Source organism: Poecile atricapillus, chromosome 1 (genome assembly GCF_030490865.1).
Source record: "Poecile atricapillus isolate bPoeAtr1 chromosome 1, bPoeAtr1.hap1, whole genome shotgun sequence".
Taxonomy (NCBI): Eukaryota; Metazoa; Chordata; class Aves; order Passeriformes; family Paridae; genus Poecile; species Poecile atricapillus.
The window spans coordinates 96,861,674-96,877,898 of record NC_081249.1 but is presented as its reverse complement, the minus strand read 5'-3'; positions in this window follow the sequence as shown (position 1 = coordinate 96,877,898).

Here is a 16,225-nt window from a genome sequence, read left to right as displayed (position 1 = left end):
AAAGACTGAAGGGTGAGTCAGAAGGCCCTTCTTACAGTCTTGGAAATCATTCTCTTGTTCAATAACCTACTGGGGAAATAAAAAGATTACCAGTAAGAGAAGTACTAAGACAACTTTAATGAAAGTTACCAGGGAAATACTATTTCAATGGCTTCTACAGACTTTGTAAACATACTGTTTTCAAGCCCTCTGTTAAACAGAACAACATCAAAAGCTGTAGCTAGTCTTATTTTAGTGGCTTGAACAACAGTGATAACAAAAACAGCAGCTTTGCTGTTCCCTTCCAGAAAGCAATAATGTCAGCTAGAATTGTCAGCCAGCTGAAAATAAAGTGAAGCCCCAAACAGCTGAGAGACAACAGTTGACATTTCCCACACTGCTGTACATTCAGGCTTCTTTCCCTGTAATTCTGTGCAGAACTTGCCAGCTTTTTGCTGCTATTTGGAAACAGGATTAGGGCAAGTAAAAGTGAACTAGGAGTTCAATAATTTGTTCCTCTACCTTTGTTTGTCTGGTTACTTTTCCAGAATGACAGGATGCATTTCAATTGAAGCAGTTGACAGTCTTGGAATGTCCTCATTGCAACCTTTTTATAGAACAATTTTTTCTCTTTTATTTTTTCCCCCCTAGAACATTTGCTATTAATACTACATTTTACAGGTAGTAACTAGTAATTTTTAAGTGTGAACAATGTGTGTTGAGACACAGTGAGAGGACATAAGTTTGAATAGCTTCAACTGAAAGAGGGAAGGTTTTGATTAGATATTAGGAAAAAAATCTTTAGTGTGAGGATGGTGAGACCCTGGAAGTGGTTGCCCAGAGGTTGTGGATGTCCCACCCCTGGAAGTGTTTAAAGCCAGGTTGGATAGGGCAGCCTGATCTAGTGAAAAGTGTCTCTGCCTCAGGCCAATCTACATTTCTATGAAATAAGTCTCAGTTCTAGGCAATTTTTACTGGAAACAAAGAATATAGTTCATAAAAAAACAAAACAAGACAATTAAAACCAACCACCCCGGCTGATCCAGAAAATAATCTTCTGGCAAACTGACTTTGTTTCCAGCACAACCACTTACTATACAGAATGTTATGGAGGGTCAGATGCAGCCACCTGTGCTGGAGAGAAGCTCTGCAAGTTTCAGTAAAAACTACTTACTGCATCAATTAATACTACCAAGGGAGACAAAATCATTCCCTTAAAAAGAGAATATACTTTTACAGAAATGGGTACAACTACAGCTGAAAGGAACTCAGACGACAGAGGAGAAAAATTTAAGGTTTCCTGACAGACAGTGAATATAGAAGTTAAAGAAGGAAAGATAAGAATACATACACAGACAAGGGAATCCGTATAGGGCACTAAAGGGAATGAGCATTGTCTTAATTTATTGAAGAAAGAGGGTGAATTACATATTCATAAAACCAGTCTAAGGTTATTTGAGCTCTGGCACTTCTGATAGACAAGGATAAGATAAGACTTCAGCTGGAAAGGATTTATAGTAATAAAATACAAACCTGTGCAAGATACCAAACCAGATTTCTACAAATGGAAACCAGAATCACAATTTTATCATCAGATTTTTTGTTAGGAGACAAGACAGAAGTACCCAATGTACCTTTGAGAGAGATTGGAAAATGATGATGGGGAAGGAGATAAAGAAATTGACATCAGTGGAGGAAAAAGTGAACTGGAGAAATCATCCTAAATGAGAACATTCAAAAGTCCTTTTGATCAGGACTCTGCAAAAAGCTATCCAGTTTCAACACAAGGACAATGCACAAACAGATGAAATCATCCACAGTTTCAATGAAAAGGCAAGCTGCCAGATTTTTTGAAAACACAGGTGACTGAAAGGTTCACCTAGGTTGTGACTTCTTAAAAGGATTAGTTCTTGTCCTCTGCCACTAAAGATCTTTTGAATTAACTCCCCTGGGGTGATACTTTCATAAGTAACCAAATATTCATTTAAAACATGCCAGTAGGACTGAGGAATTCAAACTGAAATATGGTATGCAGGTGGAAGACTCAACAACAAAAACCCAATATATTAGAATTAAGAAGCATAGGAGAAAGGTACTGTAAGACAAAAAGAAGTCAAAGTCAGAGTAAAGATAATAGAAAAAAAAAATAAAAATAAAGATTATGCCTTAAGCACCATTCAGAGAGAACAATTGGGGCTTTGACAGAAATCAGTAGAAAGGGGGCCTGTATCAAGGACTAGTAAAGATTAATCCAAAGAAATAATCATAAAAACAATGAAGACATCAAAACACTTTATATCTTATATTTTCTTTTTTCCAATTAACTGTTCTTAACAAAAAAAAATCAAGGTTTGCTTTAATTAATTTTATTTTTCCCCCTTTGTGATAAAACAAGAACAAAATAGCCAATCTTTTTGGTTTTAATGTAGCATTTTACTTTAACTCAACCCGTTATTCTCAATGGCAAAGTGGAAATGGAAAAGGACTTCATTTTGAAGCAAAATGTTATATTGATTTTTGAAACTAGTGTATCTGGTCACTTTTTTGCTATACAACTCAAAACTTGCATCAAATTTTTAAATATGTAGAGATAAGAAAGATTAAAGAAAAGACCCATATGTTAGGAAATTACCAAACTTAGAAAGTGAACAAGCAAAGGCTTCATTTCTCAGAGGTGATAGTATGAGAATGAACCTCCCTGGTGTAAGTCACTGAATGGCAAAATGCAGAATCAATCTTTCCAGCCTTACTAGTCTAACACAGCTCCAAAATCAGCATAAGGTAGTGAAATCAGTCAGCAGGTTTTCACACACCAGGGTTTTTTAGGAAGGTAAGTCAGAAAAAACTGTGTCCTGACTGGCATGTGTTTTTTTTCCTTGGCAGCCAATAACAGGTGCTGTAAGAGAACAATGGGCTGCTTCACATACACCAGGGCTGAGTCCAGGATGAATTCTGATCACCTCTGTTATCCAAATGGATATTTGTTTCTGAGAGTGTCTGGGCTGTAACATGCAAGTGTGAAATAAATGAGAAAGGCATACAAGATTTAGAGACGGGAAACTCCGTGGAGACAAATGGAAAGGTAATTGCACAGGAGAACAAAGGGATTCATGCAAATGTACCTGGGTACCTTAGGTGAACATTTCAGTGACTGCATCTCCCCATGCAAGGGAATTCAACTTCTGAACTCTCTCTCCCTCTCAACATTTTCTTTTTAATCTTTTTTTTTCTACAGATTTCTGGCTTTAATTGTGCAGATCTTAGACCTTAAGGATGTTGTTTTCTGTTAATGATGATACACAAAGCTGACATGAGGTCAGAACTTAATTAATTTCAGCTCCTTGACTACTTCTATAAGGCAGCAGGAGAGGGGAAAAGATTAATACTTTATGTCTTTCGCAAAACCAACAACAATTATTTTAAATAAAAAGACCTTCTCTCTCCAGGAGTAACAAAAATGTAGTGTACAGAAATAGATGGCACAATTTGTGACTGTGTGAATTTTTTATGAAGCTGTATTTCCACATTTGCTTCTCCTTAATCTTGTGAGTTACAAGCATGGTTTCTGATAAGTATCCTGTTTTTGTGGCTCTGTGTACTGCTAATTCCATTTTCAAATAATGTATTCTTAAGTAGCATATGTATGTTTGTGTCCTAGAAACCCATCAGTAGAAAAGAATATTGAGTGTAATTGATCCAGTTTTGACAGTCATAGAGTACAGTATTTTGTTGGCAAATGCAGTTGTACATCTGTCGATATCTCCTCAGCCTAGGAAAGAAAATATTCTGGACTTCTGGTTGGCTTCTGTGACAAAAATTATCAGCAAAAGGCAACAGAGTTGTGCCAATCACAGCAAAAATTGTCCTCTGAAAATCTTTCATGCTAGAATAGTAGAGTTTTCAAAGAACATTCAAAGAATACATCACTGTATGTAAAACTAATTGCTTTCTTTATAATCAGAACTTCTTTTTAAAGTACACTAGAAAAAGAGTAAACTTGTGTTTTAGCAACAAACTATTTTTATTCTGTCATAATATCTTCGGGTACATGAAGACAGTTTTTATTTTGTTTCTGTTCAGGCCTGTGAACCCAGTTCTGTGGTGAAGTTATGTAGCTACTGTGAAGAGTCTGCAAAATAAACACCATATTGCATCTTGGGTGCTGTAGTAATTCTGCTGTTAAAAATTACAAGACAGATGAACTAACAGGAGGGGAGAGTATCTTTTTCTGAAAAAAAAACAAATGAACCAACCAAATCTCAAACTTACACAGAAGAGACCATGGAAGAAACAAGTACTCTTAAAACTTTCTCTAGTGATGGGTACCAATAGATGGAGAGATTGTCTTTTTCTCTCTACCAGAATGTCAGTGCAAAAATAATAATGTCCACAAACACTTTCTTCTGCCAGAGTGACATTTCATCATCTGCAATATTGGTCCCTTAGGTCCCTCCCAGAAAACCCTGGGCTTATGTGTATGTCATGACACTTCTCCCTCATATTTCCTCTCTTTATCTCTTCCTATTCCCTTCTGCCTGCCTTTCTTTCTTCTCTGTCCCACTCCATCTCTTTTTCTTTCCTTTCCTCTCTCTCCCTCTCTCATATTTTCCTAGTTAAAATGTCAGAGGATCATTCTCTGCCTGTGTGCTTGTGCACAGAGCACATGGGCAGGACAATTACCTGTTCAAAATGCTACAGCACAGCTTCCAGTCAGGACTGGAAGGAATTGTGCGATGGCTGAGGGAGTCAGTCAGAGAGGAGAGTGCATGTGAGCAAGTTGTATCCATGGCTGATGTGCAGAAGCCTCGTGTGCTGACTGCATCTGTGCGGCAGTAGCTGGCAGTAGGTCTGGTGCTCAGTGGGTGACTCAGTATGGGGCTGTGAGCCACGCAAGGCCGCCAGACAGCCGTGGATTAGTAACTGGCCAACAGTGTCCTTGGCCAAAGCATCCTGCCTGTGAGTAACTGAGAGTGGGAACAGGGCTCAGCAGGGCTGCAAGGCCACAGGTTCATCTCTCTTAATTGGAGGTAACCTGAGAAGGATGCACACCTTAGGGTCTGATGGCCATAGATGCTGTTTTTCCAGTGCGAGTGCAGCAAACCAGGGCTTGACGCTGTCAGAAGAGAAGAGAAAAGATCAGCTTCCAGACAGTGGCATTAATATGGTCAGTCCTCTTAGCAAGAGGATTTACCTGCCCTGGTTGGGCTGTGGTGTCATGCCAAGCACACACTGCATGTGAGCAAACTGGAGCTCAGGGATGTGGTGTGACAGAGCAGCTGCAGTCCCTGGGACAGGGCTGGCCCATGGCAGCAGCTTTCTTCAGGGGGCCCACAAGAAGAGAGTCACTGGGAAGGCAGGAGTACTCAGAACAGCTTCTGCAAAGGCTTGCAGGCCCAGGGGGCAGTGCACATATCCTGAGCTGTGCTCTCCTGAGTAACTCCATACCGAGGGCTGCTCTGGGCTTGGCGGGAGGGCAGCTTGGTACTGAAGGTGGCATTGGGAGCACTGTGACCTCACTAGGTAGAGACAAGGCATGCAAACAGCACCTTCAATATTCACAGGAAAACCCATGTGCTATGTGCCTTAGAGAAGGCACAAGGTAACCAACTTCAGTTAAAATAATTCCTTAGCAATTTCCCCAAAGAGACAAGGACCGTAGCAGACCTGTTCTCACTGCCCCATGCTAGGACAATTTGTGGCCCCCTTGAGGCATCTGTGACTCAGAACCATAACCTAGTATACAACACACAACCACACATGGATACAGACACTGCCAAACCTGGGCCTGAATTCACTCCTTCAGATCAGCACCATCATCTCAGCCTCCCCATGCACTTCCCAACACTGCAATCTTGGCTATCATAGTGCTCATCTCTAAAAGGAAGGCAGCTCTTCCATCCAAGCCAGTATTGACCTCTTCAGTTGCCTGTCCCTCCATGATTCAGTCCCGTTACAGTTACTGAGTAGAGACAAACTTCTGTCCCATTAATGGAATAGGATAAAGGAACAGGAATGAATATTTAAAAATTCCCGTTGGCAAATCTGCCTGGATTTTGCTGCACTTATTTTTCACTGGGAACAAACTTTTCAAATCTGAACTGATGCTTAAATTTTTCCATTTTTCCAATAAAAATAACCTCCCACAAGCAAGTTGAGTTAATCAGGTGTATTTCCTTTTGTAATTTCTTGTAGAAACATCCCATTGGCATATTGGTGCTATTAGAGTACAAATTCCTGTGGGATTTTTTTTTCTCTTTTTTTTTTCTTCCCTTTTTTAATAGAACAGAATATCTGGTATTCTATATGGTCCAATTGCAAGTAAGATCATACTCAAGAAATGAAAGCCTGTGTTCAAGCTGAGGTGACAGATAACCTTCAAGATCACTATAGTTTACTAAGGGATTAGAAGAAAAAAACTTTGTTAACTTTTGAATCAAATATTTTGAGCTAGAGCTATGAAAAGGGAATCCAGCTCTTTCTGAACACCATCTGTTTGCTGAGTGTACTTGCATATTTTCAATTGCTTTATTCTACAAAGTGCTATTTACTACCACAAAATGTCTCTTGGTGTGAAGACAACATCTTATTATAAGATGTTTTTTCCATTTTGGGGTAACTGTTGGTGAGCTGTGCAGTGGTGTTAGGATTACCAAATTTCTCCAGGATCTGAACAAAGCAAATAAAACAATTAGTGAAACTTTAAAAACCAATGAAAATTATGTTCTCTCCTATGAGAAAGATGCCAAAAGAGAAATTTCAAAAATAAGAATAATTTAGACATTATTTCTCTCCTCATGTGCACTTCCAGCTTCATATTTTCCCCCATGTTTTTATTTTCTGGTTTTTGATAATTAAAAAGAACTGGCACTGCATGTGTTGTGATATGAATGCTAACATTAAAAGTTTCCTACCTCACACAGTACTTTCTGTGTTTTTCCCTAAATTTTTAATGATGGTTTCTTTTTCTCTTCCCTTTTATCATATTAGTATCAATGCAAACAGAGATGTTATAGAAATATTGCATTTAGAGGCAATACTTAAAGCTTCAAACAGTAAACTAAGCTGGTCTATGCTGTTGAGAGCAGGGATTCATCTGCTTTCTATTAAATACAGCATGCACAGTGTGCTCCACTAAATTACAGCATTTAAGGATGGCCTCCTAAATGACTGTCTGTGCCAGCACGATTGTCTGTGCAGCAGAGAACCCCAGACACCCAGGGAGCTGCTTCCACAGTAGAGCTAAAAATTACACCCTGCCTTAGCCCATTTCCACATGGGTACTGTTCCCATTTCTGGCGCACCAGCCACAACACAGAGAAACATTTTGCAGACAATATGGTATTTCTCTCTCCCTGCCAGATTAAGTTGGAACATTTATATTCCCTAGGGTCCTGGGTAATGGAAAAGTTCCTACAGACAGCATGTTGCCTGCGAACCATGGGTCAAGATTATCTAAGATCTACATTTTGTGACCCTTAGTCAGAAAAGTGAACCCTTATTCTTTCAGGAAGCCTGCTTTGAAGCCAGCTGAGGTAAGTAACTGTTACTGAGGGATAACCTCATGTTCTTGTCAAGAATCTGCTCACTGCTGAATTAACCATAACTATTTGATTCAAAAAGGATAGTTGCAATAAATGAAATATTTCCTGTGTAAAACTCTTTTCACAGTGAAAGCACTTGCACAGCCAAGGAATGATGGAAAGCTTCCTGTCCTCAGGAAGCAAATATTTATACGTATATCATTGCAAACATGTAATGTGGTAATTTTACTGCATATAGAACATAACTACTGATGTGTAGTGTAGTCAGTTCAAACATACTGAAAATGAATGATGATGAGGCCAGCAGATAAGCAAAATGTCTTTATGCTGCTATATAATCAGCTTGATCAAGTTGCATTAACACATCAGTGCTGTTTTGGGCTCAGTGCTATTAGCAGATAAAGCACTTAAAAAATTATCCTGACATTTATCTTCTCCAGTTACATTAACCCATTCCCTACTCCATTAGAAGTTTATTTAAGAACTTAAATTTCTTTTTTTCCATCATTACACAAAAGGTTGTCTGACAGGAGGGTTGCTTAAGAATTATTTTTGGTCCCTTTGCTTGAAACTTTTTTCTTTAATTAAATCCTTTATGTTGCATCTGTTTGTCATTAGGTCCCATCCAGCAAGGACAGTGAAGGTCAATTAATCCAATATTTTCTGATTCTGCCATGGATCAGCAAAGATACTGAGTGACACCATCCTACTGCCCTTCTTAAAACAAGCCCTCTCTCCCCCTGCTCACATGCTTTTAGTCTTATTATAACATCAACACTCAACAGCTTGGCCTTAAACAATTCCTGAAATCCTCATGGAAATATATATCCAAAAAGCTTCTCTGAGATTGGTGAGACACTATATCTTGGAGTCCTGGGAGAATCTAAGGTATTGTAGCTTTCAGCACTTGGGAATGCAGTGGAAATATGCTGCTTTTGGGTTATCTTGTCTGTTTTGGTTTTCCTCTCCTGATTTTTGATAGGACCAGGGTTTTTCAACTTTTTCACAATTGAGCAACAAGTGCTGCACCAAACTGTCCGACCTTCACGTTCAGTCAGCTCTCACCAGAGCGCAGCCTGTGGCATTCTTGGTCTGAGGGATGGGATTTCTCAGCCTTCAGCTCGGCATCTATTCCCTCTGAATTTAATATGTCTTTTACTTTCAGAGGAAACAGGCACAGAGTCAGACTAATGTTGAGAGCCTTAGAAAAATCTCACTCTTGGTGTCACCAAGACAATGACTCTTTCATTAGTCTTTGAGTCAGATCCTCACCTTGAGTGTACTAGAATAGCTTCATTGATTTAAAGGGAGCTGCACTCATTTATACAGCCAAGGACCTGTCTGCCTCTATTTACAAAGCAGTTCCTCGACCCTTTAGTGGGTATAGGAGCCTTATAATGAGGGTTTAGAGACCAGTTGTCCAACAAAAATATAATTGCTTCAAAGTAATGAAACATTGCCTTAAGTCATCATGAATCTGCTGAGCCTGCGTCTGACGCTGACCTACCCATCGTGTATTACCTCTGAGCATCTCCAGGTACACTGCACACGACAGAGATCCCAGGCTGGCTCTGCATCAGTAAAGCCAGTTCTAAACATCTCTGCAGCCACATTAGTGCAGCACTCACAACAGGGCTTGTTAGTATGCTGGAACAGCTGCCTCCCCTCAGTGAGGCAGCCCGGGTAGGCAGGCTGTGACACCGTGCTGTGCAATACAAAATATCCTTGGGACTCAGTTATTCAGAACTGGCCCTCTACCACCTCTGTGGTTTTGCTACTTTTAGGTAGAAAAGCAGATGCTTTCCTTCTCTACCTATGTAGTCTCACATTCTTTAAATGTACTTATTATCATTGCACCATAACTGTCTTGCTGTTGCAACACAGAAAAAGAGCAACTGGAAAAAAACTTTGCACTAAACCCTCCTGCAGCAAAAAAAACAAAAATACCAACCAAAAAGTAGAGCATTGCAACCATTGTCCAGAACTCCCATGTTTATAGCTATCCTGAATAACAGGAAAATTTCTCAGCACTTCCTTCCCTTATTTGGGAGGCATTGAAACAAACGAAAACTGAAAGTCTAATCCATATGGGTGCTCCTCTATTTTGCTCTTCAGAAAGTGCCCAGCATCCACTAATAAAAAATGTTATGGCTTGGAGATCAGTGCAAGAAAGGGACTGGAACTGGCACTAGGAAAAACAACCTTTGTGGATTTAGCAAAAAGAGATTTGCTCAAGTTTTTGTAAAAAGTTTGTGGCAGAACAAGAAATTCAGGTGGGATCTCTTGAGAACTAAGGCTAACATCCTTTTCTGTAGGATGTCCTTCCTATCCCTGTATGGCTAGAGGGAAATGTCTGAAAAAACCAGCACATTTTGCGCTGCTTTCTAAAATGATTCTGTGTTCTTGTCAGCTGGTATATCTTACTTCATGAAAATCAGTCTCTCATCATCTAACTAGCCCTGCAGCTCTCTCTGCATATTGTCATAACTGAGCCTTGACTCCGTTTTCCCTTTGAAGATAAGACAGCGTGTTCCTATTGCAGTATCTGTCTAAATTTTCTAATGTGGCAAGCCAGGGGCTGGTCTAAGTTTCCTTTTCCTGCTTCCCCCACTTTGTTGTTATTTCTCTTACATGAAAATGTCTGAAAGCTGATATAAAACTCAGAGAAGTACATGGCATGACCCATTGACTTGACTAGAAACTGGATCCAATGCATAGCAACAGAAAATTTCAGAAGCAATTTAATTTAACTTAATTTGGTAAAAATTTAATTTAACCTAATTTAGAGTACCTGAGCATCAGAACTCAGAGGTACTGCAAGCCAGTGCACTCCATGTAGCAATATAGGATGGTTCAGGGACTTCACCCCCTCCCAACAAGCCGGCATCATTGAGTTAACTATGACACTGGGAGCAAAGTACTCATGTCAAAATAGCGCTACCCTCAGCTTAATGATTCCCCCAAGAGGCAAGGCTCGTTAGCTTGTGCACTGTGCCATACTAATGTGCCATTATCTGGGATACTTCCATGCCTTCAAGCCAGCTATTAGACCCAGAAATGCCCTGTGGAGCTAACAGACATGAGTGGTTTCCCCCATTCCTATTAGAAATCAGGGTATCACTCCATCCCTCTGTTCACCTCTGATGAAAAGGTGTAGGACCTGCTGCAGAGCTGGTCAGCTACCTCTGGTCATCATGGCAGCAAAGCAGCCACACGCTCTTGTAGTAAAACCATTCATGTCTAAATATATTTTTCTACACCAAGGCAGCATGTTCTGGTGTGGACAAATTACTCATTCTCTACTAAAGACTTAAAAAAAAATCAGATATAGATGATTTTGAGGTACCATTTATATATATATGTCTGTATTTGTGCATACATATGTGGAAACAAATGCATGCATATGAAATAAATGGAGGCAATTACAAACTAGTCACGTTTTGAGGAAAAATTTGAAAATACATTTAACCATTTTTCTGGAGGTTTCCCCTGTCATTTTCAATGAAATATCTAAATTTCATAATGAAATAGCAAAATTTCTTGGCATTTAAATGTTTTAAATTATCCACCTAATTAATTTCACAAGTGTAATATACATTCAATAAATACAGGACTGCCCTGTGGTACATAAGCAGTTGACATTGCATATATGTGGATTCTTTCCAGAATACAGAGGTCCTCCTTTTCCTGCCATATAGCCTGCCATTAATCTTCTGCTGGGATAATTAGCTATTTATTTTCTGGGAATTTAATCCACATTTTTTCTGACATTTGTGACTGATGAAAAAAAAAAAAAAAAAAAAGAAAAAAAAAAAAAGAAAAGCAGAATGCCAGAAATCTCTTCAAAATCAGCCTAATTCACTCTCTCAAAAACATTTCAAAATTCATCAGTTGTTGCTGCTGTCCAGATTCTAGGATGAAACTACCTTACCTGAAAAGCTGAACATATGGAATTTGTCAACATTTGCTCACTGCCTCTGCTGCTGGTTGCACAGCTGATCCAATTCAAACACATCTTCATTCCTTTAGTTGGCTGGCCCTGTTCCTTTCAAGGATGACTAGATCCTATCTCAGCAGCCCCAGTTCTCCCTTTTGAGTGACAACTTCTGGCGTTTCAGACTTCAGTGAACTGCAGAATTCAGTTTAGAAAGCATCTACTTTCCACTCCAGTCACTAGGTACCCTCAACATCTTTATCCATGCCTCTCTTGGGGATCTCTTCAGCTTCCAGATGACCTCTGACTTTATCGTGTTTTGCAGGTTTCAGCAATTCACTGACAATTCACTTGTTTTGTCACTGCATTCCAGTGCAAGATGCCTTTTCTGTACATACGTACGTATGTAAGCTCTATCTTTTAAAACTTCTTTCAAGCTTGGACAGTATTTGTCATAGTAAAAATCCTCACCTTTCTCAGCCAAAGTATTTTCTAAGTTTCCCTGGTCTGCTTCTCGAAGAGAACAAAGAGAACTACAAAGAATAGCTAGATCGTTGTTTTTTATCCCTGTAAAAATTCCACCCCCCTCAGATATGCTTATTTTTTCTAATTTCCCATTTTTTCCTGCTATTTATTGTGTTACTAATAAAGGGGAACTATGGGACTAAATAAAAAGTCTGATTTTTGCTTTCTTTTTGGTTTTCCTGAGCATATAAACTTCTAATTTTCATTTGACTTTGATTATTCTTCATTTATACCAAATGTCTATTTTCTGGAAAGTTTAGGTGGATTCCTAAACAGGCACTTTTATCAAGCAGGAATTCTATTCAGGGGTCAGACCTTGTCATTCTTTCCTTTGCAAATATTAAATTTAGAAGAGTAACCATTTGAAAATTAAGGGTGTTTGTTTAGCAACAGTTAGACTTTAGTATAATTACCTAGCTGGTAAAAGTATTTTAAAAAAATCATAAGCTGATATAGACAGATCTAGATTAGATCTAGATATGATATAAATATAGATATGTGACTCAATCTTATCTAGTGCTATACTTCACTAATGCCAAGTTACAGCTTTGGCAAAAGAGGTCTGATGATTCTTTGTGTCTTTCAAGGTACTGCTGCTGTTTTCTCGTCATTCAAACCTGTCCCCACACATATTTTCATCTTCAGCCAGTAACTGTTGGTAATTAACCTCACCCTGATCCTTATTTGCCTTTAAGACAGACACTGGAGGGAAAGAGGGTTTGAATTAAGATGCCAGGCTGAAATGCAGGCACATGCCCTCTTCTGGGAAGTCTTCCAGAGACACAAAAATATCTGGCAGGGTAATGGGTTACACAGCTGAAAAACCACGGTAAGGTTCAATAGAGACCTCATCTGCAAAAGCTCAGACTGGCTTTCCTTGCAAACTATGGAGCAATGCTGCAGGCTTTCCCCTGAGAGCCAAGGTGTTTTTAGCCCTTATTCACAGGCATTCCTCATGGGGAGCTTTTTATTCATTTTTGTTTTCTTGTTTGCAAGAGTTTTCTATATCTGCTTGTTTACACAGAATAATGTGACAGTCTCAAAAGCCAGCCCAGAGCAAGATGATGTGACACACTACTGGGATACTAACCAAGCTATTTAATCCTATTTGTTAGCAAAGCTGGTCAGTGTGGGCGGAAAAATGTTCTGATGTATATTCTTTGTACTTAATCCTGTCGCTTCTGAGAAAGGGGTTAAAGAGGAAGATGGCCATCATCCAGATTAAAAAGCAACCAGGGAATTACACTGACTTTTGATACAGAAATCAACCTGAAAAGCAATAAATGGGAAGATATGTAACATGGAGCAAAGATGCTGGAGTGGCAACAGAGGGCTGGACAAAGCCCAGTCTGGCAGAGACAGGAGCTGCCAGCCAGCAGGGTCACCTCTGCCCAGGCCTCACAGAGCAGCCTTCCCATCCATCCCACACATCCAGCCTCTGGACTGGCACTACTGGGTACAGCGTGCAGGAGCCCACACCTCAGGAGCCACGGATGAGTGCCAGGGTGCTCTCACAGCAGCTGGTGTAGAGAGCAGCATCCCCAGCACAAGGTGTGTGTGTGTGAGCAGAGGAACCTGTGAGTGTCCTCACAACACACTGGCACTGTGTATGGACCAGCTGGGTAGGAGAATATGTCTAACCCTTCAAGGTGAGAGGAAACTTAGCTTTGTTTTTCTTTACGATTCCTTCAGAAGGGTGGTTAGAAATTTATAGGTGTTTATTATTATTTTGGAAGTGTGCTATTCTGGTTTATTTTTAGTATAGCCAGTGCTGTCCTGTGTGTAAAATTCAGTGATTGGCAGTTAATTACATGTCATTAATAAAACAACAAGTCATTCAACCATGATTTAATTTATACTGTGTGAACCACAGGTCTTTTTTTGTTGTTGTTCCTAAGACATGTCTGATCTTTTAAAATAACCAATATAGCTTGTATTTTGAGATACAATCAAGATTTTTTAATCATTAAGAGCAAGGGCTGGATGAGGTCCCAGAAGACCTCTTGCTTCTGTTAAACATCCCCTTTCTACTTGCTTGATGTCAGACAGGTCTCAGAGGAACTTCTTCCTGCAGAGCCCCTTTCTCTCATGGGTTTGGTCACATCCTTCTGTACTGTACCTGATGACAATCACTCTCTGGCCTGTTCTGACTGTTTCACACCTTTTTGCCAGAAACCATTTCCAACAGGACGGGCCAGAGGTTTTCCCCCAGAAATCCATTGCTGAGGCCAAAAGCAGAAGCCAGAATTGAGACTGGATTTTTGTCACAATAGGAAATTTTTCATGTGTGTGTTAACACATAGATGAAAACAGGAAAGAAAAAACAGTAGGAAGATTGCTCAGGAAAACAGGAAGAAGATGTAGAAGAGTATAAAAAAGCAGAGGAATAGCCAGAGTCAAGGGATGTAGGAGGGACACACAGCCCTGAGAGTCCTTGGTGGAGCAGAACAGAAATTCGGAGAGCTGGAAAAACAAAAAACAAAGCTCAGCTGAAGGAGAGAGAGGAAGGCAGGAAATTATAAGGAATGACACAAAATACAAAGGGAAAAAAGGAAAAAAGATGAATAAAGAAAATGGGGAAAAGAGAAGAAGGAAAAAAGAGAGAAGCAGTGCAATACATGCTCTCCAAAACAGCCACTAAAGAAATGGAGAAAGGGTTTAATTTTATTCCCTTTTCTGTGTAACACATTATTTTAAAATGGCAGCCCGTGTTGCTATACAGTGCATATGTACTTTTTTAGATATCTATATATAATATTTTTATTTATTAAATTTCAACATTTAAATAAATTAATGAATTCTTCATTCAATAAATGCTGGAGGGAAATGAAACACACTATGCAGAAAAGAACAAACAAGCAACAATCCTACAAAGGTGTGGTTCAAATTTTCTTTAAATCACACCAAGTAATTCTATTTCAAAGTATCTGTTTTGCACAACATGAAAGGATCTTGATTTTTAAAGAATGCCTCCCACGTATTCTCTAAAAATCAGACCATTCTGAAGTGTCCAGCTGGCAACCGAAATCTGAGACTTGCAAAGTTAACACTTATGCCTGGAAACTCAAAATAACATTTTTGTCACCCTTTATATCCTCCTCCCTGCCAACAGAAACTCCCTGCTGGACTTTAGCATAGAGAAGTCCCCATGCTGAAGACAAAGTCCATCTCCAGAATGATGTCAGCTTCCCCTCTGATACACTTGTTGGAAGTTATTAATCTAATGCCCGTCTTCTGGCAATTTCAAATGTGGACAGACAGCTATGGATGACTGAAGTTTAATTATGTTTCTAAAGATGTAAATGAACCCAGAGGCTTAGGGAATGGGAATGTGCTTTAATAAGTACCAACATAGGTAAAATAAATAAACCTGTTATTTGGTTGGATGGGAAATGGAACAAGTTTATATTAATTATCTATTTCTTTTTGTTATAATTGAAGGGCAGCTCAACTAAAAACCCCACTCAAGCAGGACTGTAGGAAAAAGCTGCTTCCACAAGGTCACTAGCTACATATCTTTGATGTCCCTTGCTAGAGAAACAAAATTCAAGTTAATCTGAAGAAAACGAATATTACCATTTCTTTAAAAATACAAAAAACCATCACCTCCTGCCACAGTTACATAGAACACTAACCCGCTTCCAAAGCTGGTATAAATCTAGGAAAGCATGTACTGTCTCTTCCCATTAGTAGAATTCCAGTGAACATTAATGAATTTACTATTCAAAATATAAAATATAGTTTCAAAATATAGGAAGCTTCAAAAATATTGGAAGAAAGTAGTATGGTCCCAAGATATGTATGTGTGGGTGTATATAATCAAGCTCTCAATTTACTAGCCCCTGAACAACTCCCCTAACAGCTGTTTTCTCTACTCTTGGAATTTTAATCTCTTTATTCTTCTTCATTTAACTTGTTTTATTTTATTTTTAAGTACCAGAATCAGGTTTAAAGGCTGTGGTGATCTACTGATAACAATACTGCTAACAGAATTTTGCATTACTATAATGTCAAAATTATTTTCCTCTTTTCTGACATGATTCTGTGCAAAGGGAAAGAAACCCCATTCCTGAGGCTGCAATGTCAAGGAAACAGCATTTTCTTAGAGCAATGTGGTTGAGTACCTTCTTGGTTTCTTGATCTCCAGAAGGCTCTGCAATCCAGCCAATATGGATTCACCCAGAATTCATTACATACAGATTTTTCCCATCTAGAATAACAATCAGTTTACAGTAATGGCAAAATG